Source organism: Aphelocoma coerulescens, chromosome 3 (assembly GCF_041296385.1).
Source record: "Aphelocoma coerulescens isolate FSJ_1873_10779 chromosome 3, UR_Acoe_1.0, whole genome shotgun sequence".
Classification (NCBI taxonomy): domain Eukaryota; kingdom Metazoa; phylum Chordata; class Aves; order Passeriformes; family Corvidae; genus Aphelocoma; species Aphelocoma coerulescens.
Window position 1 is genome coordinate 34404677 of NC_091016.1, and position 26662 is coordinate 34431338.

General features: G+C 41.3%; 2 long non-coding RNA genes across 7 annotated transcripts in view; one reads left to right on the top strand and one right to left on the bottom strand.

Moving 5' to 3' along the window:
- Nucleotides 1-9: 9 nt before the first annotated feature.
- Nucleotides 10-26448, bottom strand: LOC138107918 (uncharacterized). 2 transcript variants are annotated; one of them, XR_011149766.1, is made up of 3 exons: nt 26325-26448; nt 24117-24183; nt 10-1700 (listed from the first exon to the last, which is right to left on the bottom strand). It is a non-coding gene; the product is annotated as an uncharacterized lncRNA (long non-coding RNA). The 2 variants fall into 2 exon arrangements; XR_011149765.1 differs by lacking the exon at nt 10-1700 and adding an exon at nt 18902-23678.
- LOC138107920 (uncharacterized) overlaps nt 6303-26662 on the top strand; it is a 39804-nt gene continuing 19444 nt past the window's right edge. For 2 of the 5 annotated variants that reach the window (XR_011149771.1, XR_011149772.1), the window contains exons 1-2: nt 6303-6377; nt 10139-10263. This is a non-coding gene — a long non-coding RNA (uncharacterized lncRNA). Of the gene's footprint in view, nt 6378-9738; nt 9803-10138; nt 10264-10570; nt 10698-22999; nt 23078-26662 lie in introns of those variants that run through there. The other 3 variants (XR_011149770.1, XR_011149773.1, XR_011149769.1) reach the window with 3 other exon arrangements.

Sequence of the window (26662 nt, forward strand, 5' to 3'; positions counted from 1 at the left end):
ACTTTTTTTTTTTTTTTTTTAGATGAGCTCTCTGAAGACATGTTTACATACTTCTGTCAACAGATGCTTGCCTTGGATGGACAGAGAAGTGCTTTAAAATGTAGGTGGTGAAAACCCACTGTGAACTCGGAGAGCAGATAAATACGTGTATGTTGACAAAGTAACAAAGTGCAGATGTTCTAGAAAAAACAGACCTCTCCTTTATATGCCTAAATATAGCCGTTGATGTAGAAACTTATCTCTGTGAGCTGGAACTTGAATTTTCCCATCAGTCCATCTAAGCCAGAAAAGTCCTGCCACCTTATATAATGTCGAAACCCAGTTTTTTATCTCTTGATTAGAAAACAATAGTATGAGCAAAACAAAAGCAATTAGGACAAGGTGGGGCCATGATTACGTATCAGATGATGCGAGGTGTCCAGACAGGTGAAAGAACACTCTTTTGAAATGCCTACACAGGTGGGCAGGATATATGGAAATATAACTTCAGCTCACCTGCTAAAAGCACATACAGCTATCCTTTCTTGTTTTTCAAATTCTGCTAGTGGTAGTAGAAATCTAAATAAAAAGATCCTAAAATGTTTTTGTTTCATTTTTCATTAAACTAGGAAAAATAATTATTCCACTTTTTTAAAGTTCATCCTTATCCCAACTACTTTATTGCTGCCAAAACTAATAGATCTGCAGTCCTCTTGAGCTTTTAGGAATTGTCCCAGTTTTGTTTCACACAACTGAACTGCCCTGAAGGCTATTTTAAGCCATCAAAACATCAGGTTCAGACATAATAATATATTATCACAGAACATTCTGCATTGACAATTAAATGGGGATATGAAATTATCTTTCGCTGTGGCATAAAAATATAATTAATACATCTTCCCAAGTGCCACAGAATGATAAACTTTCAGGTACACTGAGCAAAACATAATCCCCTAACAACTGTTTTTACTAGGCATGTCAGCATGTTCCAGAAACAATTCAGCAGCATATCATAACAACAAAATAACTTAATAAGCAGAGGTGCTATGAAAAAGAACTAGCTGCAAAAAACAGCTCGCTTCTTTCCATGTAGATTCTATGCCAATGCCTTGTTTTATTGGGAACGTGGCTGGGTGACAGTTACTGCCCAGATGTACCTGGGTTGTCAAGAGGGTGGAAGGTCACCTCACTGTGCTGCATGTGCCTGTAAAGTTTGCACCCCCCTTCCTTTGTAGCTTGAGCAGGGACACAAATGTGTGTGTTTCTCCCTCAGTGGGTTAAAACTTGACATGTCCCATTGGCATAATCCAAGTACAGTAAACAGAATTAAAAGATCAGAGAACGAGGCTCATTGTCTTCTGCCATACAGAAAGAAATAGTTAATGTGGAATGAATGCATTTTCTTTGATCATGGGTGGATGTTCAGTAATTTTTGGCATTGTACCATGCACAGATACAGGCCAAAGCTAACTGGTGATTCAAGTACAAGGGGGAACTGGACTGATGCCTTGTCAAAATCTCATTAATAATGCTCACCTTTCTAACTTGTCTTACAGTTATTTTGAAAATTCCTCTCATGTCCACCAAGATGGCTTTGCTCCTAACCTTCCCCTACATGGTCTCAGTAAATACCCTAAATACCCCATGTGTCAACTTTCCTTATCTTCATGCTGTCTCAAGGTCCTTTGATTTGTACTGCTCTTCTGTTCAGTCTGTCAGATCTGAAAGACAGAAATTTCCAAAGAAAAATAGCAAAACAACTATGTATTAGCAAATGTCATTCCCTAAACTGTGACTGTGTAGACATGAGTTCTCACTTAGGCTACTGCGAATTTGAGAGTTGCTTCCCCAGGTACAGAGCACTGACAGCATCTCTGCTGTTACCTACTCTTTCCTGGTAACCTTATGTTGGTTCAGTCAGAACTTTTGCTGCATTTTAAACTTAGTGTACTACATACACTTTTATGTTATTTACTATGTCATTGTAACTTTCAAAAACCATTGCCCTCCTAGGTGTGTCATCAGTTACCTGGTGGACAGTACATGGTAGTATTTTACAGCATTATCCCATCACTACTGCTCATTTCTAATGTACTTTATCACCTTGGCAAACTGTAACTCAGGGCTAACTGCAGCTCTTATGCAGATGGGAGGGAGAGGCCAGTAGGAGCCATGTGGTTAGTTTTCCAGTGTGTAATTAGGAGCATATCCTCCCTGAGTGGCAATAGCTAAACCACTGCTGCCTCCTCAGTGCCCTTTTCCAGCTTCTTGCTTGAAACAGAAATTAGTGATCCAAATCGACAGTGTATTTTCTTAGGAGAGTTTGTTTACAAATATTTATAGATCCTGTCTCTTTAGTCAGAAATGGCAAGAAACTGTATCAAGGTAATCTCAAAATAAAAAAAATCTGCAGATAAATTATCCCTGTTTTGCCCAAAAGGTGTAGATTAAGAGATAGAAGAAGAAAAACTAACAGATCCCACCATGTAGTACTTTATGACCCTCTTTTGTTTCTCAGTATTTGCACTAAAACTGGGTAAATAGCTGGTTTTGGTTATAACCTTTTAAGATGTACAAATAAAATAATTATTCTTCTACACTGAGCTAAAACCAAGACTTTCTCAACCTTCCTGAGAAATTAAGGAGAAGGAGAGTCCCAAAGTAGCCAGTGGATTGCATTTGGGGGCATGTAGCAAGGATGTGAAGAACTCTTCTCTGAACTGCTGCATCTGAACTGGTTCTCTTGGTATCCCTGCTTGGAACTGCAACACTTGGTATAAACAATTAAATACCCAATGGCCCAGGGACTCGAGTCTGGGTCTGTGTCCAGTGAATGCCCCGTGGTGCTGTTCTGTCTCTCGATATAGCTTTTGTTTGAAACACATCATGAGGTCTTTGATTGATACACAAACACTTTGGCAATAGGATTTTTTGAAGAACAAGATTGTTTTGTAGATTAATACTGACCCTTGATTCCTGCGAATGTAGTTATGTCATCATTACCTTTTATGCATATTTAAAGGCAGGGCAGGGCAGGTCTAGATGTTCCCAGGAAACAAATTGTTTATGTCAAGAACCAATGCTGAAAGAGTTTTAAAAATTAGAATAGCTATACTAAGACCTATATTGAAATCTTGTTTTTTAAAAAAGAGCACCCCCCCCGCCCTATTCTGACAGCTCCCAGGTGGGTTAGAGAGTATGGAAGGCAGGAGAGAGCCTCCTGGGAGCTGCATGCAAAATAAGGACAAGGTGAGGCATAACCATGGGTATGTATCAACAGGTTACTTCATCTCTCTGTGTCACACTTAAAAGTATGAGAAGGGTTGTTTTATTTTATTTTCTTTGAATTATGTTTATTAGCACGTGATACAATTTCAGTTCCCCTGACAGCCTGTCCTACTGCCCACAAACTCTGAGAAATACACAACACTTGCTGAGGCGTTACTCCCCAAGTGAGGAAGGGGGACGGACTTCTGAAGCAAAACAAGGAAAATAATTTGGGCCTGCAAGATCTGCAGTTTGCAGGATGTCAATCAAGCTTACTATTACTCTGCTTTGGAGAGAAAAAAATCTTCTGTTACTGTTTCCCAGGAAGAAACAGCTGCAAGAACTGAAAGTGTCTGCATCTATTTTCCTCGGCAAACATGGGAATATTTAGTTTCAGCAAAACCAGATGGTTTACGCCCTGTGAATATGCTGGCATTTGACACCAGCAGCCAGTTTCACAAAGTGCATGCAGAGAGTTAGAAAGAACTCCTTTAAACTCTGGGACCTGACACAAGAAATGAAAGCTCTGAAGGCAGAAATAACAGATTGAAAAAAACCCCAACCAATATCCAGGGATCTCCAAGTGCTCTCTAAATATCAATAATCAGACTATGAAGTGATTAAATTTTGACACACATTTCTCACAGTTACACTTAAAATGAGAAGGTAAATAAGTTCCTCCAGGTTATGTGGTGAGTCACAGTCTGGTCTCCTGCCTGCTCTGACTGTCCATGTCTCTTCTTCTTAATGTGTCTCCAGTGTGCTGTGTCCTCAGCCATATTCCCAGGACACAGTTTTTAAATGTGAAACCATTACAGTTAATAGCACAGGGACAGGATTGCAGTGTATGCAGCATAGATCACCGTAGCTGGGGCATCTGAGTGCTCTGTGGGCAATTTATAATGTGCTAAAGAGATTTATGAGCAGCCCTCAAACCTCTTGCTAGTGGCAGTTGCAGTGGGTGTTAAGTGACTGAAGATTCTTAATTATTTGATGATTTTTATTGATTTGTGTTGTTATTGCTTAACATGACTCTGTAGTAACAAGGCATCTATCAATCTGAAAGTGTTTTCCAGCCAGTGAATTATTCAAGTGTGTGATTCTTAGAGGTAAACTGTTCTGTTGGACTGCTGGGAGGTTGATTTGCTCAAGAGTACTCACACCTTGCAGGGCAAGGCTACGGGAGCTTTGGGCATCGCAGTCACTGATGGATGCAGCACAAGTTCCTGAACCAAACCCGCCCCTGTTGACTGACTCCCTGTTGTCTGCTGCATGTAAAAGCAGCCTTGGGAAGGATTGCTTTTTACCTGCAATTTCAAGGGGAACCTTCCCACAAAAGCATTTTCTGGACAGCTTAGTGAAATATGTATTTACTGTGAATCACTAGGTATTGCTTCTTCTTACACCTACAGCCATGAGCCCTAAAGGAGTTCTAGTCCTGGATCAGGAGACAGCAAAGGCCTGCACTATCTCCTTCAGTTTCCTGGAGAAGAGTTGTGCAGTGCTCCAGTTTATCCCATCGTCTGCATGATGGAGGGTGTGCCACCGAGCACACCTGTCCTGCAGTTGAGGCAATGCTATAATTTAATATACTTCATGATCAGCATTTTGAGAGTTTGAATTTGCTATTTCTCCATTATGTAATTACATAATAATAATAATAATAATTTAACTAACATAATGTACGTGGCATTTTGCTGTTCCTTCTTATGTAAATTAGAGATATTTAGCAATATGTTGCAAAATGGATATGTGTATTTCAGACTGAGATCTAAGAGGTTACTTTGATTCAGAATGAAATAAAAAGAAGCTGTTGGAAAGACCTATTTTATAAAGAAATAACTATTTAATTATAACTCTTCATCCCATGGCTTACTCACTAACAGAGAAACTGCAGAGCTTCAAAGAGTTTAAATTTTTAAAAAAAGACCAAACAAAACCCGTCTGTACCTCTGTCTTTTTACAGAAATTCAGATACTTAAATGTAGGTTCAGAAACTGAAATTATATACAAATGGGGAATTTGAGGTTGAATTTTGAAAAAGCAGCATGAACAACTAACTAAACATTAAGGAAATAGCTAATCTTTAGGTAGGAAAGAACACTTATTTTAGTCGTTAATCTGCTCATAAGAAGCAGAGACACTCTATATTTAAAGTACTACAGAAGAACTAAAAAGAAATTTAAAGTAAAATTTAGATATCAAAATATGTCAGACAGCTTGACTTCTACCCAATTGTAACAAACACTTCTCATTCCTATCAAATTATGCAGCATTTTTATTATCTATTAAGTAACCTAATTTAACCCTGTTGTTCCAAAAATAGTTCACTTCCATACAGCATGGCTCAGAAGAGCAGGAGATGGGGAGACCACAGCAGTGAGTCACACTGACAGGTTTAAGCCTTGAGTCAGCAAAACCTGGCCTTACTCTCAAAGCCTGGATGGGCTTGATTCAGAGGAGGCCATAGCTGTCCTTTGTGTTTGGGGGCTGTACACCATGGTCTCCCAAAAGTGTATCCCAGGTCTGCAGACACACACATGGCCGTGGCTGGCCACACTGTGCTTTCCCTGGTGGCAGCACTGGCTGCAGGTGGTCATTCCAAGCTCCTGCTCTCCCCTCCCCACTGTGATTTGCCACCCTTGCCACCGTGCTGATGTGTCTGTGGGATTGCACTGAAAGTCAGGTGCCTGCAGTGATCCAGATGAATAATAACAACTCCCTCTGGCTCTCTGGAAAGCAGTAGCTTTAACCCGTGTTGCTCTGGGTGATCTGGTGCATAGCACATCTCCCAAAGACACAAGTCTCAGCCCGGCTGAAGACTGGAGACTGTGGTATGAGGCTGAAACTGGCAGTGGCTGCTGGTGGAGGGGGCTGTCCCCCAGAGTGATGGTGTGGGGTGGCTATACCATCAGTAGGCTAGCAGGGAGGCTACAGCCCCCAGCTGTGGCTCTCACATCCTACTGAGTCATCCCATGACTCCAGATAAGCCATGTGCCTTATCGTGCCTCAGCCTGCCACCTGCAAATCAGTGATAACAAAATTTAAATAATTCAGAAGAATGTAGCAAGGCTTAATGGAGGTTTGTAATGTGTTTTGGACTCCTTACACACAGTAGAGTGGAATTCAAGGTATTGCTGTTATGGAGTGTGTTGCTAGTAGTGCTGTCTTCCTTTAATAATCCCTGCAAACTCCCTGTCTTCCTACTTTCATTATCAGTGCTCGGCTTTGGTGTCATTGTGTTGCTTGGACACCTTCTAATTTAAATTTCATGTTTTGATTTCTGGGTGATAACTTCAAACACCAATTTTCTTCTGCTACGCTATGCAGCCTTTTGCTCATTTTAATGAAACCTAGCAACCATAATGTAAATTGGAAATAACTACAGCCCATTAGACTATTGAAATCCCTGAAGATTTGAATTATTCACTATTAACAGAACTTGTATAATTATAGGTTAAGATATCACTTAGGCATTTAGCATACATCAGCTCCACTGTTAATTTTTAGCTCTTGATCTGTATTAGTAACCTCAGCTTGCTAAATTAAAGGATATGCCTCCAATTAGCCTAAATTTAATATTCAAGAACACATCTCTGGTGGGATGATGCTTATAAGTTTAGAATATCCAGGCAATTTCAGCTGATCTACTAAGTCTCTATCACAAGTGGAAAACATTTTCTTGCAAACACTTCCGTGACTTTCACAGGGGTAAAAGAAAAAAGGACAGAGCTGCATTTTGTGTAAGGTCCAAAGCCAGAAGTGTGACAAGCATTGCAGCCCTCTGCTCCTGTAGGGATCCCAAAAAAAGTTTGTACCTGGGACAGAGGCAGTTGTGTCATTGAATGAGGCCTTCAGAAACCAAAACACTTAGTCTGAGGCAACAGGAAAGCATTGAGATACATAGAGAGAGAGAGAGAAAAAGAGAGCAGTGACACTTAGCAAAAAAACCCCAAGCCAAACCAAACTAACGCTGTAAAGCAAACCAGCAAAAAGCTATTACTTTTCCCCAAGAACTTTGGCTGTGTTTAACACAGCAGGGCTGGGTAGGACACTTCTGTTTGTGCACTGTAGGTGTTAGCTGTGTACTGCAGTGCAGGCAGTTGTGGCACCTGTGCGAGGTGTGGTCCTCGCAGAGTTTGGTGCTCTGTAAACAACACTCTGCACAAGCTGAGTTTCAGAGCTAAGCAGTGCAAGTCCCTCATTCAAAGCTGAGCTTCTTCTTTGGGATTGTCCCCAAGAATCACAAAAATTAATTACTTTCTTGAGCAACTTCTTTCCAATTAAATGACCAGAAAAGTTAGTGTGACAGAGTTAAAATCTCATGTACTCATCCTTTAAAATAAAAGCACTTTCTGATCAGAGTAAACTGTAATTGGCTGGGATCTTAATAACAGGCTTTCAGCCACCACTGGGTAGTTTTAACTCCTTCCTGAGAGTCAGAAACACGCTGCAGTATCTTTGATAAGACTCAACATTTGTCTTTTTTCTTCCGAGGGCAGTGAGATGACTTTCTGTTTGCTAGTGTATAAATTAACTCTGCTCTTCCACCAGGAAGGAAAGATTCCTGGTAACCATCTGTGTATTTTTCGTACCATTTGGTACCTGCTTTAGATGATTAGCTTGCACTACATAGTCCTAGGTAATCATACTTCCACTTCTGGAAAGCCCTTTTAAAATATGTAGCTAGAAATTTGAAGCTAGGCTTCAAAGTAAATGATGAGTCTGTTCACACAGGCTGGTCAGAAGCTGGAATAGAATCTTAAAGCTTTTGTCTTGGCCAACACTGAGAAAAAATAGTTTTTGACAGTGTCCTCTCTTATATCCATAAATTCAATAAAATAATATTCAGTAAACATGAGTGATCTTGGTAATGAGGAGAAATGCAGGGCACTTGGTAGCTGTATAATTGTGTCATAAGTATAATTCAAAAAATGGTTGCTAATATTGATGAGTGTCTCCATAGGAAAGCTCTGGGTGATAAGAAATCCTCTTCCTGGGAAATCTGCTTATAAACTTCTAATGGCAACCATTACAGAGAAGGGAAAAAGCACTAAACTGGAAAATGCTATTAAAAATGTAATAGAACCCAAATTATTCAAAGCTTAGTCATGACATTCATTCAGCTAAACTTGTTGCAAAGTGTGGATTTTATTGGAAACAATTGAAATCAAAAGATTATACTACTAATACCTAACTTTAGTGTGCCCAGAACAAATGAAAAAGAAAAAAGAACATTTTCAGCTCACAGCACACTGAGGATTTTTCCAGGGTTTGTTTTTTTCCCTTAGGAAATTGGACCATGTTATATAAAACCTCTTATCATGTTAAGCAGTCACTGTAGTATGTACATCTTTTTAGTTAGACTTCCAAAATTATGGGGGTGCCTCACTCCTTAGACAGTTCCTTCTGGCCATGCCAAATTCCAAAATCTTAATGCCTGTAGTTGTCCTACCAGCCTCCAAATGAAGGCTTTGGTTGGTGAATCTCAGATTTGTGACATCCCCCACGTGCTTGCAGTCATGTTTCTGAACATCCAGGGGTGGTCCAGCACAGGCAGTACTGATACTCCAACTCCTTTGTTTCATGAGGCTCCTTGAACTTATCATTCCTTTGGCTGTATTGCTTGTCCCTGATGCCAGGATTATTTGTGTCCTACGTAAAGTAGATGCCATCTAATATAAAATCCATTAACAGCTCTGAGAGCAAGGACTGAAGCTGAGGTGCCTGACTAATTCAAGGCAGCTCACTGATGAGCACGTGGGATTTCTCATCACCCTTTGGAGGCTGCTTATTCTACTCTGTGGTTGCTGAGAATGCCTGTATGCCTGACTCGAGTGCTTTGAATCACCCTACATGGACAGGGACTGACTTCTCAGCCCTTGCAATGTCTCAGTAGAGCTGCCTTAGCAGTCTGGCCTCCTGCTCTGCCTCTCCTTGTGTGGGTTTATGCCTGAACCCTTGCAGATTCCTCTTTAAAACTGTCAAATGTTTAAGGAGTTTGGATTTCTCTCATCTACTCTGGAATTTTGCCTTTAATTACTTAGAACAAAGACTTTTCCCATTCTAATTAAACACCTCTTGCCTCAAGTGCCAACAATCCGTGCCTTTGCACGATCATTTACTTTCAAGATTTTGAAAGCATTTTTCACTTGCATGCTCCAGATGGCTTGCCAGTGACAACATTCATGCATTTAGTTCTTTTCTCTCATTAAGCCTGTGGATTTTCAAAATATTTCTGGAATGCAATCTTACAGTTTTCTCTCTCTCTCGTTTTTTTTCTTTTGCCCTTTTCAACCCAAATGCAAGAAAAAGTACAAAATAGGTGTTTCCATGTCTGACTTGATGTTGATTCTTTTTGGATAGGGGAAGAGTGGAAAGGGTACAGGCAGAACTTATTTAAATTAGTTATGTCAACAGTCAGAAATACAACAGGCAGGTACAGTACTGCTCAGTTGCTCAGTAATGCTTTAAATTTGACCTCCTGCCTAGCCTTCCTGGGTACACCTGCTCTGTGAATTGGAAGAATGAGCCAAGCTATCAACAACCCGAGCTGGTAAGGCTTCCTCACACAGCATCACACAGACACAGTCTAGCCACAGCAGCCCATCCACAGACAAGAAAACAGTCTCCTGCAGCTGGGTAAGGCAGCCAGAGCCAGCAGCTGTATGGGACGAGGGAGAACCTGCTCCGTGCAGGATGCAGCCTGCCTGGTGTCCCATAACATCTTCTCTTAAATCCCTTTTGTCCCAGCTGCACCCATGCACCAATTAGTGAGGAAGTTAGAGCTGGCATGAGTTACGCAGGAGAGAGTGAAAAGTCATATAAACGTGCAAGTAAGTAGGAGTAGGACAGGCAGGACTAATTTTTTGCATGTTTTTGTACTTCCCAGGGTGTTGCTTGTCTCATCATACCACTCTCTGCTGGTGGGGGATCCCATTAATGCAGCCTTTCTCCAAAGGATCAGGCCTGATCCTCCCTCCACAAGGCTGGTGTCCTTGTGCTGACTCGAACTGGGTGAGAGTCAGACCCACTGTGTGGCTGGGGAAGGGGAGGTTTTGGAAAACAAATTATACATTGTTAAGTGGTTAGAAGACATGCTGATTTAAATAAGCACTTAGCTCCCATTTACGCTTGAAAGTTTTGTCATGCTGGTAGAGTTCTGCCAGTAAACTCCTCCTACATAATTAGAGGCTTTTTGCCTATAAGATGCATTCCAGTCTGGCAAGTGATATAAGCCATAACATCAAAACCACCACTTTTTTTTTTTTTACTTTTTTTTCTTTTTTTTTTTTTTTTGCTGGTGTAATTGTATCTGTGTAAGGGCTTTTGTTGAAGCAGTTATGTCCTAAAAACCACCCTACAAAACACAAAACCTTCAAGCACAAACTGGAGCCTTGTCTACCCAGCCAGATATTACTGTGCTTCAAATACAGTTATGGAAAATCAAGGTAAAGTTGTTAGAACGTGCTGACCACAACTGAACAGTCATCAGAGATTAAGTTAAATCCCACTCAGCACTATATGAGCTAACCATATATGCAGAGTGGTATAATCTAATTTGACTTTTTCATAGCTGTGGTTGGACCGGGACTGTTCAGCTTGCTTTAAACTATATTAAATTTTAATAGGGCCGGAGTGAAATCTGCTTTATTTCAGTTTATTTTTCACTAGCATTGTAACATATTTATTCTGACATCCATTACTTTGGTTGTCATCTCAATTAAGTGTGTTAAGCATTCTTCCTTTTAGGCTTTCATATTTATTTTCCATTTTTTTGATACCATAAACTCTAAGCATATCTGAGATCCCAATGGGAAAGAAATGTCTGTCACTTTGATACTCCTCTGAATCTTTAAATGCAGACCCCCCTAAAATTTTTTCATCGCCTAAGTGAAACTATTTTCAAGCATTAGTATAGCAGATTATCAATACAAATGACAATAAATCTTCTTAGCTGAATATCACTTTCTAAAGGATGTCATTAGGCACGCTCAGATTCATTTTCCCCAATGGACAGTAATTTGGTCTTGCATTTCTAATAGTCTACCACATTTTAATTATTTTTCTTTCACATGAATGCTGCTAGCTTTCCCCAACAATGCTAATGCTGCCCTTCAGAAAACAATGACAAGTTTTTATAACTGGCAAGGCTAGTCCTGAAGAAGTCACAGAAACTTATTTATTAGACCCCATAGAAAATCAATACTATCTTACACATGCAGTGCAAGTTTCACTCACTGATACCCAAAGTCCATCTGCTAATGAAGGACTGGAGCCAGATTTGCCCTGGAATCAATCAACAGTTTGTTACTGCATTCAGAGGAGGTAGATTTAGGCCTATACTAAGTAAAAGAGAAACCTAGTTTTTCTCTGAGGTGCAATTAATTCTGCAGTGTGATGTGGACCAGAGCAATCAGCCCTGCTTATTTCCCAGACACGAGAATGCCTGTGACCACGCCGTAAGTACCAGCTAACACAGTGTGACCAGGGAACAGTTTGTTAAGCAACAATCAAAGCAGGAAATGCACAATGCTACATCCTGGTGAGACCACTGGCAAATGTGACTGGCCAAGTAAATAGGCAAGCTGGAATTAAACCAGGCATTGTATCTTTATTACAGAAAGCACTGGGGGTTTCCTGCTTGCCACAGAGAGGGTTTGTTCCTCATCCCAGGCAGGTATTGTGGCTCATGATGCATTCGTACTGCGTCTGGCAAAGAGTCTGTTGTGTCACTGTGACCTCTGTAGGACTTTACGTGATGATAATCCTTGGAGAGATCCCTGCCACCAGCACTTAAAGCTACAGAAAGGACGAACTGAAAGGCTGAACCAGGAACCAGGAGTGCAGTAGAGCACTGGCACATGCTTTCAGTCATGGGATACTAAATAGACACAGTGACTGAGGTTTTCAGAGGACCATGAGAAAGTAAAACATTTGGATATACTTTTCATTGTTTTTTGCCTGCAAAAACAGTGAAGGACTACTGGCTGATATTCCACTTCAGGCCAGAGCGTCACACTGAAATAATGAAATTCTTGCTTCACTACTCAAGCAAACAGACCCAAGAGCATTTTTTCTAAACACAAACAAAAGCAAATGCAATTTTGTTGCTGGCACACAGCCTCCATGTGTATTGCACCCATTACTTTTGCTTTGGTGGCAAGCTGAAAGCAAATACATATGAGCCTACATAGCTGTTTAAGGTCAATCCTGCCAGGCTAACAGTAGGGTTTTCTCTGACCATCTATTTACCATCTATCCTTGTCATCTCTATCACCACAGGAGAGTATCATCTCCTCTTTGCTCTAAGTGTTTGCTGTTATCCTCTGCAGCACCAATTGATTTCCCAGTACAGATAATAATAAACACCCAAACAGTTACATAATTCACCTGCAATTTTCCAAGAGAGGACATAAAAAGTTATGCCTGTGAAAAGCAGAAACTTTCATCTTCAAAGAATACTGTGTAATTTTGGGAAATAGCCTTAAATGTGTAATTCAAGTGTAGAAGTGGGAACTACACAATTCCAAAGATTCATTAGTGGTTATGTATCTTTTAGCTCCAGGCCACTGTGTGAATCAGGACCAGGTGAGTAGTGACAGAAAGTTGTTACTACCTGGCAGATGAGAGAAGACTTGGTGTTCCATCCCACTCAGGTTTTTCACGGGCTGCTGACCACAATACAAAGACCCTGGCCTGAACAATGTGCACAGATTAATCATCTGACTCTGATCTGGGAATAATCCCTTCTGATTGGGGTAGATAAGCAATTGCCCTGCATGGCAAGTAGTCTTACCATTGCCCTTTCTGCACTTATTGTATGAAAAATGAGGACAGGCAGACCTGTAGCCAGTCCAAATTGTCCTTTTGGGACATTGATTTCAGAGTGATTACCATCGCTTGTGCTGCTGAGGAGCTGGCCCAACAGGGTTTATATACGTTGATGGAAGCCAGCAGATTTTTTGTGAGCATTACATACATTTTTTATATATGTCTACTGTAGATTAATTCTCCCATCTTTTAAAGGTACAAAATATGTTTCTCAAATCACTTGCAATCAATCAATATCCAATGCATTGGATTTTTTCCACCCTCTTGCTATACCAGATTTCACTAATTTTACAGCACATTTGAGTAAAACACATGGGTTTAGATTTTTAATAGTGCCTTATGGTATTTTTGCTGGGAAAGTACTTTCAAAGTGGGGTGGAGTTTTTTTTCTTTTCTTTTTCTTCTGTGCATGCATTCATTAATCCAGTCTCAAATTCTGATATTTCTGGCCTTTTCAACCTTTGATAGATAAGAACAGGACATACTACAGTTCACTCAGAATTCCCATTTCACTGCAAACTTTTAATTTGCCTCTATAAATCACATAACTCATTCTGCTGCTGGTGGAAGATATGTGTCCCCAACAAATGATGCATCAGGTATTAGTGGAGTTAAAATCTAAGAATTCTAAACTCCAACCTAATAAAAAGTACACCTGTCATGACATATTTCAATACATGGGCAGAACACCTTTTTTAACTGTCTTGAAGGAAGCAGCACAGGTGCAGTCTTATGCTTAAGAACAGCCATTTCTGCTCCTTCACATCACATGAACAGCAATAAATAGCTGGTGTGATTAATGAGATGAACTAAGACCTTCTCCAACCTGATTTGAGTATTTAGTTAGTCAAAGCAGTTGTTTACTTCCCATATGACAAAGCAACAGGGGTTACTATAATTAATAAAAAGTAATAATAAATAATTTTGAGAGTATGAGCTTTATGAATGTTTATGGAATGTTTTAACAAACAGATGAAAAAAACCCAAACTCCTCCAAACATGAATACAAAACCCCATGTTTCCCTGCCCTGACTTTCTGGATGTGAGCTGTAATGCCCCAGTGGCTCAGCTCTGCTCCAGTGTGGGCAAGAGGAGGGGACACCAAACCCACGTGAATGAGGCCACTGGCCAAACTCCCCATTTGTAGCACACCTCTGAGGCACGCACACCCACAGAGGTGTGGGTGTGTTTTCAGCGCTGTAGGGCTCCCAGACAAGCTGGGGAGAGAGCCTGGGCAAGAGGAAGATTTACATCTCCCCATGGAGAACATGGGGTGGCGACAGACCTGGCATGGGGGCCACGTCTCATGGCTGGCTCACGGCCTGCACTGTTGTCAACCTGAGCAGCACAGGCCAGCCTGGTAAAACAGCACCATGTTTACCCTTTGGTAGTCCTAAATGAGATGTTCTAATGCCCCTTTTCCATCTCTGCCATTTCATGTTTGTGGGGTGCCACATACCTTCTCACCTGCCTAGAGCCTTTAACACACAAGACAAAAAATAAAACCCCAAAGCATCTCATCCCAGCCACAGAGCTATGCACTTTCTCATCATTTGCTTGGTTCTTTTTTCAGCAGAGAAATGTTACTCTGGGGGAGAGGCACAGGGACCTATTGATCTACTGATCAGATGTCTACATGACTATTGATCTACTGATCAAATCTACATGACTCAGATGTCAAACTGGCAGATCACACATAGCCTCCCAAAAGCTTTTCTGTTGCTGAGTACCCTACTTCTGCAGGGGCTTAGCAGCCCAGACTCCTGAAGGGGGATTTACTCATGTAACATGTTGCTTTTCCCAACAGCATTTTCTCTTGCAAACAACCATCTTGTCAATGAGCAATTCCATAACCATTAGTGACTCCGGCTTCACAGTGGACCAAATTTATGTTTTGTGTGCTTGAAGAAGATTTGGTGCTTTTGACTGGAGCCGCAAATAAAATTCACTGAAACACAGAACCAACTTTGGCTCCAAGGAGAAAAGTTCAGTGAAGTAAAAGTTTGGTGATTGTAATGGAGGTTAAAGTTATTTGACCTGGGTTGAATTTCAGCTTGAAAGAAGGACAAATTGAGAATTTGCAAAGACTTGAAGAATAATTCCATAAACAAAAAAGGTACTTTATCAGATAAGCATTCCCATTAATTTTTATTCAGTCTCATTCAAGAAAGTTATTTTTTGGTGCCAACAGATTATGTTAAGATTAGTTCTGAACTCCTACAGAAAGTGGTTGGCTGTCTCTGTTTCTGAGCCGTGACTGAATCCTCAATGAGAAGAGGACAAAAGAGAGGTTTTATGGCACAACAGCAGAAAAATGAAGAACCTAAAATCCTGGGAGGGGACTGATAGGGGCAGGCCTGAGGAGAGGCAAAGACATCACCATTTGCCTATCAAGGGTAATCTGAGGTAGGGGAAAGTAGTAGGTAGGTCTTTCTGTCAAGGTTTGATGTGGACAGGAGAACCTTACAGGCAGCTGCCCAAGCTCTTAGTGCAGAGGCCTTCTCTTCCAGAAACAGGCAAGGTCCTATCTGTGGCCTTGCCACAGAAAATACATGAAAAATAATATAAGTAGTATCCACTGTACATTGGGATTAAAGAGAGAGAGCTGTGACATTGTGCTGATTAGAGCATGACTTTACTCTGCTTTTTTGCTTTGCTCTTCTTTTCCTGAAGTTCTCCACTATTTTTACTACTCCCTCTCTCTCATTCAAGCTGTGTTTGATAAACCATTTCTTTCCATGGACTACAGCAGGCTTTGGATCAAATCCTACAGTACATTTGCAGCTTGTTGAATTACTAAACATACTTGCTTCACAATCTTTGTGCTATATATTGCTTCATCAGATGAAACAATGATAAAATTTGATCCTATGGTCTAATTCCAAGGAAGGCAAACACTTTACCCTAGTCAGAACTAGCATGCCAGCTCAGCTTTTGAGTCTTTTGGAAATCTGGGCTCCTCTAAGCCCAGGCTTTCACTGCTGGTAGGTAGCCAGATTTACAATACAATAAATTACTTGCTCCTGGAGAGAATTTTAATCAGATAAATGCAGTGATTTCTTTATACTGTCTGGAGGCAGTCTCTGAAAAAGAAAGTATACTGCCTGATGTGACTGATTTATTGTTATTTTATAGGGATACATGCATTCTCTATGATGGCTCACTTTTAAGAATGTTTGTTTTTTGAATAGCAATCTCTGTGTTACTATCACTATTAATCCAGGAAAAGGAAATTTGTGGCTCACAGTCCCTTGTCCATATGAGTCCTCACTCCCAGTACACTGAAAGCTTGAGGTGAGTCTAAATTCATGGCTCATCAAAGCCCATTAAGTATGGGAAAGGTTTTTTCTCTTCTGATTTAACCTAGTAAGTAACCATAAAGAAGCCTAGAAGGAGAAAAAATGGTTCAGAATAGGTTTCTCTACAGCAAACACTCAAAGACTGTGAAAATACTATAACAGTATCACTACTAGAAGATAAAGCTGGCATAAAGAAATAATATATATTTCAATGTTGCTAACAGTGAGGTTAAAAAATTAAAGAACCTTGCCCATATACAAAAGATGGTAGGCTAGTCTAGTCTCAAACCTGTAAGTGTGAAAAAGATTAGAGGTTTAAAATGAGTGCCTCAGCTGGTGCTTTGGACAAAGACTTTTAACCAATAATTAAATTAGTAAAATCATGAGTTAAGTTGTTTGGGGTTTTGGGGTTTTTTTTTGGTTGGCTGGGTTTTTGTTTGTTTGCTTGCTTTTGGTTGTAGGGTTTTTTTGGTTGGTTGGTTTGGGTTTTTTTGTTTTGTTAAATTACTAAAATACTGTACCTGCCTTTAGACACCAAAACTGCCTCCGTGTGAGAGAAACTAAGCACCCACAACCATAACATGATGGCTGCTTCTGTAGCTTTGTCAAGGAGATCTCACCTGCAGGGGCTGGGAAAGCTCCTGCTCAGGGTTCTCAAGCTAGGACTATAATAAATACATGGAGACTTTGATATGCCTGTCTTTCTTTCCTTCCCCCTTCCTTTTCTTATTAGCTGTGGTATCAAAGACCTTCACCCTATAACACTTGTTACTTGGACTTCGGAATAAACGCATTCAGTCCCCATGAAACCCTACAGAGAGCACACTGCAAGTGGGTTGAGTGAGCAGGGGAGCACACTCAGCCACAAACAACGCTCATGCCTGTAACAATTCCTCCTAACTGCATCTGAACATCTGTCATTCATCTCTCTCTTTATATTTGCTAGCAGCTTTATGAATATCTAGGCCACTAGGCAGATTTTCTATTCAAAACCTGTGGCCCAAATTCTTAAGAACACACATTACATCCCCTTAAAAGGACAAAGAGGAGTGTGTCTGCTTGTTTACATTTGTTTAGAAAGCAGAGCCAATGAGCTAAAGTATGATGCATTTGCATAAGAAACAGTGGAAATCTGCTTGAGTAAGACAAAGAGTACCAATATATTTCTCTTTTCTGATCAGTACCTGCCCTGCATTCAACACGCCTTATAATGGTTAATTCGTTCAAAAGTATAAATAGTACAAGCTAGGGGATCAAGCCTAGAAGGCAGCAGCTGTGTCCCCTGCCTCCTCACATCCAAAATGCCTCATGTTAAAGAAGACTGCAGCACAGCTACTTAATTGTTCAGCCACTTAAAGGGCAACAAAACCAGTCAAGCTTTTCTGAGCCCTAGTCTTACATTGGCTGTCAGTTCTCTAAAAAGCATCTTTCCACCTTAGAACACAGTCCAGAACATTAAGAGACTCCACAGTGAAGCCTCACATACAGGAGTTTCATTTCATTTAATGAAACTAACACCCAATGGTATAAGAAAGACAAATTGTGTTATTTCAATTTGATTGAGAACGCCCTATGGCTGCTGGAGCGGAAGGATTTTTTTATACTGCTGGCATGGGCTGGGAGTGTGCTCACCTGGTTCTGTCCCCTGGCCTTAGCTAACAACTTCTAGCATCACCTTGGGCACACTCATTATCTCCTGGTTACATTTAGGAAAATCCCATGAATGGCTTTCCAAAGCTGGGGCTTTTTTGCAGAATTCTTGATGATGTGAAATTATTAAATCAGGATTAATGGTGTTCCTAAAAATACTTGTGCAGCACAGGTTGTTCAGTCTGATGCAGGAAAAAAGGTTAAATTATACAACGTAAGCAGAAGTTCAGCTTAGATGATCGTAACAGTCCCTGCTGGACTTAATATCCATGAATCAATGTATGATGGGGATAAATGCAGTGGGACATTATGTGTTTACTGATTCCAGCCTTTTTAAAACCTTTTTCCTTTCTTTTCTCTGAAGCCTCAGACACTGACGATTATTCTAGTCTGAATTACAGAATGATTCGGTTTGGGAAGGACCTTAAAGATCATTGAGTTCCAGCCCCCCTGCCATGGGCAGGAGGATATCTTCCACTAGACCAAGTTGCTGAGAGTCTCATCCAGCCTGGTCTTGAACACTCCAAGGATTGGGCATCCATCTCTGGGCAATCTGTTCCAGTGCCTGCCCACCCTCACTGTAAAGAGTTTCTTCCTAAAATCTAATCTAACTCTGCCCTCTTTCAGTTTAAAGCCATTCTCCCTCATTCCATCACTAAAAAGATGCAAATCTTAAGAGGTCAATGGCTTGATCCTGCAAGGCAAACTTTTTAAAATATGGTAGATTGGAAGAGTTCTTTGTCAAAAACACACAGAGTAGCTGCCTTTGACAAAAGAAACTGTTTTCAGTGTGAGCTTTAATTTCAACTGTTTGTCAAAAGCAGATCACTCAGTGCTGACTTAAGGCAGTGGTAAAGCTTCCACATGACTTCAGTGACCCAACCCTTCGCCACTGCTCTTATTCCATCCACCCAGCACAATGAGTCAACTGATTGCATTTAGGAATTTGCTGTACACCTGCAATTTATTGTGCTGTCATCTCAGAAAGAAGTACTGTTGAAGAATGACATAGTCTTTCCTTTAGAATTTACTGTACCAATAAAATTAATCACCCAACCTCCAGTTCCTAGAAAACTCCACAGAGGAAATCAAATTCTAAAGAGGGTCCTTTCTTATCAGTACCAACCAGGTAAAAAGTGAATCACTGCACAGGCCTCAATGTGAAATACAGATGGCCCTGGAGTGGCAATCAAACTTTAGAAGTTCACGTTTCACAGAAACATCAAGGTGGGTAGTTGGAAAAGGTTGGACTGATTTGGAAGTGCCCCCACAGTTTGAAGCATTTTTTGGTTTAATGTAGTTAGCAGTTGTTTCAGGATGCAAAGAAGAGCCCACCCAGGGCAGCAGTGATTTAGATAAGGGAGACACATGCCAGTGGCTGAGTCAGATGAGTGGCAACACAGAAAATCCAATCCAGCCTTTGCTTTGAGTCTGGCACCTATCAAAAGCTGCCTTCCAAGGAAATGTATGACACGAAGGCACGATCTGGTATGGGCATACCACTTCTGGAGTGGTGAGGGCTGAATGAACACAAAGCTGGCTTGTCCCAAGCCCTCCCATCCATGAGGCTCAGTGTAGAGGGGTAGGTTTTCCAGGACCAAGGGAGTCCCTACTGCTCTTCCCATACTGTTAGCACCTCTTGGCACAGCACACACACAGTATGACTCCATGGGAAAGTGGCCACACCACTGAGCAGCTTCCCCCATTGCTCCATCAGGAACAGTGTGCTTTACAAACACTGATGTGCAAAGACCCGTAACTCCTCCTTGAATGGATTTGCTACTCCATTCAAGAGTTAGCAAAGTAAGACATGGAAACTCAACAGCCTGAACATTTTTCCAGTGCCTCATAGCTAGTGTCAAAGAGTTTTGAAAAAAAAGAATCCGTGCCAGGAACTTGAAATCCCATTACCTATTAGATCCAAGTCCACACTAGTCCTCTTTCTTTTTAAAAAGAGAAAGCTTAAGGTTATTCAGCTATTCAGCTGAATGAGTAAGGAATATAATTTTCATGAGTCATTAGAGGATATACAGAAATCAGTAGAACCATCCAAATTTTGCTGCTAATTTGCTATGGTTAGGTCACTTAAACTCTCCATTCTCCCTTATTCCTGTCCATAAAGTAAAGACAATTCTAATGACTGCTCTTATTACAGAAATACTGGAAGATTTAATGAGCTAATATTTTTTCCAACAGAGGAAATATGTAAAGTACTCAGTAAATGCTGAATGTTATCCCTAGTGCTGGAGCAGTGGTGGATAGTAAGAGTGCCAGCCCTTTTAGCTAAGGGAGAGATAGAAAAAAAAATCTCTTTTATTGAGAGGGAACCAAAATTGAAATGGATTAAATTCTTACAAATTTTCACAATTGCATGCTCCAGAACTTGCTTAAAACCCCAGACATTGTGAAGTCCCACAACCTGTTTGCTGCTTTTCAAAAGCAAGAGAGTGACTCCCTCATCTCCACAAACACTTCAATCTTGCTTTTACTGCTTCTTCACATACAACTTGCCATTACATATTTTAAAATCCCTACGCCAAGCAAAATGAATTCGTTCAAAAGTCTTATGGAGATTTACAAACTTGCTTGATAAATCCTGTGCTTCAGCCTAGGATGGTTTTTCTTTGCACATTAACAGATGAAAGCTACCAGAAATTATTATAAGGCACAGGGTAAGAAGCTCAGGTAGTATAAAAGTACTCTTCAGTTGGCTTAGGATGACTTATACTTTGAGGATCTGGACACAAACCAAGAGGAAGCTTGCCAACAGAGCTTTTCCTCAGCAACCGTCTCTTAGAGAGGCCATTGCAATCCCAAATAATTTCCTCTATTAAACCCCTGTTCCAGCTCAGGAGTTCCTTCCTTTTGCAGTAGCAATGGGAAAATGCAACCAACAGCATCAGACCCATCTGCACGAGTAGTTTAACTACACAGATCCATGATTAGTATTTCAATTTGTGTACTGTGCTTAACAAAGAAGCTTGAGAGCCAGCTTCAATTCATAAGGAAACATATTTTTCATAGCCATCTGAGCTGACATGTTAACAAAAGAACACTATCTGACTCACTGAAATCAAGATCCTCCTCAGCAATAAAAACCTGGGGAACGATAGGATTTGCATCTTGCCCAGGATGTCAACAGGATTTGCTCAATGACAAAAAACACACTAATCACTGGCAGCCTAAACCCAGCACAGCAGGCATCAGCAGTTAGTCCTGTCCTTGTCGATATCTTAAATGTGTTCATAATTTCCCTCATTTCATCAATTTCATTAAGATGAGAATGTTCACATCAGTAAACATATACATTTGGACAAATAAGCTTGTATGATGAGATTACACTCTGTACTGGAGTTTGCAGAACAGCACTGCTCCCAGAACGTGCAGCTCTGTGCCATCAGCTGCCATGACTTTTGTTCTCAGTGCCCCTGTCATAACACACAGGCCCCCAGCAAGTAGTAAGTGATGGCAGCTGACATGGGGAGTGCCTGAGGCACAGATAGAATTGGTGTTAGTGCTCCTCTGCTGCCAGAATACAGCCCAGGTTTGTGGTTTGGGTCGTTAAGGAGCACAGCAGATTGATGTTTTTTCCTATTTCTCCCTTCACTGTAGCATCAATTTTGTTAGGTTTATAGCTCTGGCAGAAAAATGTACTGCTAAACACAGATGAGAAAATATATAGTACATACAGAAAACATATCCTGTAGGGACCTTTCAACATCATTTCCAGATATCATATTTTTCTGATTATAAAATAACTCTTCAATATCTTCAGCTGTGCATGGTGACATGACATAAACCCAACATAGTAATATCAAGGAATTGATCTGTTTGCATCTTCTTTCCTGCCACCAGCTGTATGAGAGTCATTTACTTAAAAGCAACTTTGGAATTCAAGTATTTTGACCTCAAGTATATCAAAACACCTCTAGGCAACCTCTATGCAGGATCAGCTGAGTATAGCCCCATTTCCACCACGACATGAGGAATAATGTCATTTGATCTCAGTCTTTTTATCTCTTCTAATGCTTTTGTCTCTTTTGCCTGCTCCTGTTACCTGGTGTGCAGCGTGCCCCTTAAGAGATCCAGGATACATTGTCTCAGAGAAACAGCAATTAATTATTAAACCTGTCTCTATAACAGCCTTCCAGGTGTTGAGACAATCTGTAAGCTAAGCACTGATGTTTATCTCTGTAACACGGCACTACTGCATGAAACCTGTCAGCCGAACTGCTGCACAAGCCTTTTCATTTTTATCCGGTTTTATTTTTTATGGAATCGCCTTACAATGGAGAAGTGCCTTTTTACAGAGAAGAAAGAGACAATCTGTGGTTAAATCCTCCCTTTTGTCCACTTCTGGGCAGGCATGTGTCACCATGCAAAACATCACCCTGATTTCAGTACTGTACTTATCACCTTTGCTGTGTAAGCAGTCAGGAGCTGGAAACCTGGAGCCAGGTTCAGATCCAGCACTTGCTGTTTCCAAACCAGCTCGTTTCTTGTGGGATTACACATCTTTACATCATCTGGCTAATTTTAAGGTTGTCCATGGAAGGGGAATAGAGTGGGTGAGGGCTGAGAATCTGCTGCCAGCAAAAAAAACCCCCAGAACTGTGGGGTGAGATTTTGTGCCCTGCAGTTGCCAGATGAACCTTTGGTGATTAGATTTCTTTTGTCTGCCTTTATCAGTATTATTACAGTTATTTTTTTCATGGTCTATAATAACACATTAAAAATCCCTCTCAGGGATCTAAAACCATTGTCCTAATCACAGTGCAAACAACCTAGAAGTAACTTAATAAACACTAGAAGAGTCCAGGTTTCTTATGGGTTTGTCTCTCATGGTTATTCAGAGGTATAAACTGAGGCACTTTTTTTGATGCCTAACTACTGTATCTCCCTTATGAATTTTTTGGTATCTACTAAGATACATTTTATCTGCTACTTTTCTTTCTGGCATGTGACTTCAGGGTTCCTCTCTGCTCCAGCCGGCTGCCTACTTGCACAAAACTTGAAGAAATTCAATTAGCTTTGAGCCCATCTCCAGCAGCCAAATTAAATCAACTGGTGTGTTCAACAGTTACCTGAGGATGTACAGAACATGACCGCCCTGTTTCCTGAGGAAACCAGACTAGCAATTCCTACTTCTAAGAGCTAATCACTTGCAATGGATGTATGAAATAAATGGGAAAAAGAGAAGATGGCAGAAAGGCTGAAGTTAGGTAATAAAGAGCTGAGTATTCCATTGTGCAAGAAAATGAACAATAGTCACAGTCCAATGCTGACAGCTGGCACCTCCTTTGCAACCAGGCAAGGCATTTAAAGGAAGGATGGCCAGCCAGGAGGAAGGTGGCAAGGTGGGGTTTGGTCCCAAATCATCTTATATGTACAAGGCAGTGTGGGGGGAAACTCCACTTGAAGGGATCTAGTAGGAGATGGACAAGCTGTTTACCCCTGGATCCAAGTGCTGATCCAAGGAGACTGACGTGCCTCCGGCCTTGCCCCATGACGTGCCATTCACCCCAGCCATAGCCTGGGGCTCATCTTCCAGCTGAGCATCTCATGGAAACACTCCTGCTGCCTCAACCCAAATGGAGCAAGGGGAAGCTTCCTTTATAAATTCAGACATGAGCAGGTGGAGAGCTGCTCCTGTGGAAAGTCAGGAGACACAGCAACTTTTTCCATTGTTTGCAAAAGGGGTGTCTGCCCACACCCTCCACAGGAAGGGGAGGTCTTGGGGAGGGACTGTGTTTTCAGGACCTTCTTTACAAAAGTGAAATGCTTGCACTTTTCAGTATGGGGAAGGGAAAGGGAGTTAATGTGTGTTGAGAGACATCTCAACATGTTTCTGTCATTTTCTGTGTTACAGGAGACATCTGGGTTCTCACTTTTCTGCATGGGTGGGTACTGGAGGTTTGGATGGAAAGAAACCCCAAATTTAAAGAGCTTCTGTAGCATGTTTTGGCTGATGTGGGTCCACTGAAAAGCAGCAGTAAACAGGTGCTGGTGGCTGAATGGATGGATACGTAGGTCACAATGATAGAGACAGGACAGAGTACAAGATTCTGTGGAGCTAGGACTACTCACAGGTTTGGGTGTTTCATATATCCATAAGGCAATGTCACATTTTCCATTTGGTCAACTGAAGATGGTCCTGGAATAAATAAATGTGAGAATTGTTAGCTGAAGCAGTGACAAATCAGACATGTGCTTTGCCTCTAGAAAACCTGCTTTTTTTCCTCTACCTGCATCAAGAGCATGAGCTGGCTCATATCAGCTCTTTCCCTTTTCTAGCTCTCTGCTGTCAGAGCTACCTTGTTCCAGGAGAGTTTTTTCCCCACTGGCTAAGCCTGATGCTTTAAGGCCTATGAAGGCTTTAAAGCTGCTTACAGATTGCAAAGTGACCTTTTTTTAGACTCCAGATTGAGATTGACTCACGTGAACTGAGAGTCCCTGAACATGGGGAGCAAATAGTCTTTCATATTTCTAAGCTGTCAGATAGTCATTAGTTATAAATAATAAATGTCACGTGGCTTGCAAAATATATATCCAGCCTATTTAAGAGTACTTAATGCTTGTGGTAAGTTTTTTACCTCCAAGTATTTTTATCTTAACTGTGGTTTCAGCCCTTGGCCTCAGAATTGCCTACGGGAGGGAAGGAGAAAGATAAATATCATACATTATACTCTTGAGAAGTCAAGAAAAGAAAAGGGGCAAGCCAAAGACAGAACTTGGATGAGACACAGGAGAAATGAGGATGGACTTGTGCACACACTAGCCATCGTGGTTGCAGTGCTTTGCAGAAAGGCTGCGCTTGTTGTCAGACACCAGGCAGGAAGACTTCGTGCAAGCCCCATCCTCAGCATCTGGCCTCTGGGAAAGGCAGGACAGGAGGCAGAGCGGGTCCCCGCTCCTCCCAGCTGCACCCCAGTGCTGACTGCTGTGCCAGTCTGCAAGGCAGGCAGGGGTTACACAGATTGGCTCCTCGAGAACATAGCACGATTCTTCTTTCCTCTCTCCAGTTCACTAAGCCCTCATTTCCTATGCCTCTGCTAGCGCAGTTCAGGCTGAAAAATAGTCTTCGTAATGGCCAAGCTTGTTTGCTTTCTTTGGGGATGTTTATTTAATATCTCTTCACTAATGAGTGAGGCTTTTTCTATGATCCACAAGGCATCAATATTGCATGTGCTCAGAGACCTGAAGGCTAAGAAATACATGGATGCTAAGCACTGTGTATTTCAAGCGGCAAGTGTTCTGTTAACAGCAACAGCTAAACAAGCCAGGGAACAGCCTGAACTTCTGGAGTCAAAGCAAGATCAAAGCACACAAAGGTTAATTGGCAAAATGCCACAGGAGCCATTTTGCAGTGGGAATTTATGATTTACAAGTGTACCAGGAAAAGACTGCTTTAATCACTAGATTATGCTAAGTACTTACCAATTTTAATACAGTAAACCACTATTTTTTTCCTACTTCAGCATCAGAAAACTTCCCTTCTTAAATATAGAAACATATAATCAGATTCTTATCAAATAGTTTTCCCCTCCTTCCCCAAGAAGAGCATTAATATTATTAATAACACCATCAAGATCTCTGAGAAAGGGCTGCAGAGGATGGGGGGATATTTTACCTCTTCCTTCCTGTCCCTATCCTGTTTTGTGCCTCCCATTTGCTTGGAGGCACTTGTCCTATTTGCCTGTGCTGCCCTCTGGGTTGTTTTCTCCATGGCTTGGAGTTGTACTGTGAGCACAGAAATCCCCTGATGCCCTTCTGAGTAGCCCTGTGTACCTCAATGGCCCAGCATACTCCTTGGACAACAACTTTGCCAAAACAAGGGGAGAGGGGATGTTGAGGAACCCCAGAACCACACATCCCTGGTGGCAAGGACATGCCACCCAGAGGGTCACCCCACAGCCAAGGGAAGCTGCTGCAGGAACAAGGCAGCAACCCTGGCTCACCACCTCCCAAAGATAGCATGTTAAAAATTCCATTGTGAGCTTAAATGGTATTCATAGACACCATCAATTACAGAGATCCTAAATGCATTGAATAAAAATCCATTTAAAGACCAGTGCTGTTCAAGACTCCTAAAAACAGCTCAAAAAGATGATATCACTATAACCCTCTCCTGAATTTCATGGTTTCAAGTAGATCTCTGATGCTCAGCAGGGTTTGGTTCACACTGAGGCTCAGCGCCTGACACCGGTATCCATCAAAGAGCAGAACAGAGACAGCAGGAAGCAAGCTCAGACTGACCTTTTCTGTTACAGGGAACAGGGCTCACAATTCCCTTACCTTCACGAAACAAGACTCAGTGGCATAACATCAGTACAGAATTAGTGTAGAATAAACTAAAATCAGTCTCACAACCTTCAGGATTGGTAAAAATCAAGAGAGAGCACAGGAACAGAGCCCTATCTCTAAGCCAAGGCAAACAGCTGACCTCTTGCTCCGTTTTTAAACTCCAACCTGCCCCTCCCTGTCTCTGACCATAACTGGGCACAGCTGGGCGCCCGCCGCTTGCCTCCAGCTGGGGGGAGGCTGAGGCAACAAACAGAAAACATATGTGAGCTACAGCCCTTGCTAAATGAGCTGTACGCAGTACTTTTCATTCTCGGTGTGGTGGCATTTAA